At 29.9% G+C, this 482-nt stretch overlaps 1 protein-coding gene across 1 annotated transcript in view; it reads left to right on the top strand.

The window, feature by feature from the left end:
• LOC119582049 (lachesin-like) overlaps positions 1 to 482 on the top strand; it is a gene marked incomplete in the record, with an annotated part of 127,463 nt that overhangs the window by 79,543 nt on the left and 47,438 nt on the right.

Raw genomic sequence — 482 nt, 5'->3', positions numbered from 1 at the left:
ATGATGATGATACTGAGAGGAAATATTAGGGTGCGGGGAAAATTCAGATTTAAAGTAGAGGAAGTTAAGTAGGTAGAAATAAATAACTTTTTGCCATGATTGAATTTTTAAAGATGAGTTACAAATTAATAAATCAATATGAAAAATGTAAATACAATGTGGTATAAATCTGCAAAGGATACATCAAATACATGACAAAATATAAGAAAAATCTAAAGAAGGGAAAAAAAGGACGTCCACCAACTTGAAGACAAAATGTAATTTCGAAAAAATAAAAACGAAATATGGGAAGAGATAAAATATAAATGAATTAGAAGAACAGTGAGAATGGAAGAGAAGATTAAGCCTCCTTACCTAGACTTTAATATGATAAGGATTGTCACTTAAAGCAGCGTATTCAAGTGGATGGGAATATTTATGCAATCTCAACGTCTTCCGTGTTTTATCTTTTATCTCCTTCCGTGATAAATGCTTTAGTATTT

This window comes from Penaeus monodon, chromosome 15 (assembly GCF_015228065.2).
Source record: "Penaeus monodon isolate SGIC_2016 chromosome 15, NSTDA_Pmon_1, whole genome shotgun sequence".
In the NCBI taxonomy this organism is placed as follows: domain Eukaryota; kingdom Metazoa; phylum Arthropoda; class Malacostraca; order Decapoda; family Penaeidae; genus Penaeus; species Penaeus monodon.
This window is presented reverse-complemented; position numbering and strand designations above follow the sequence as displayed.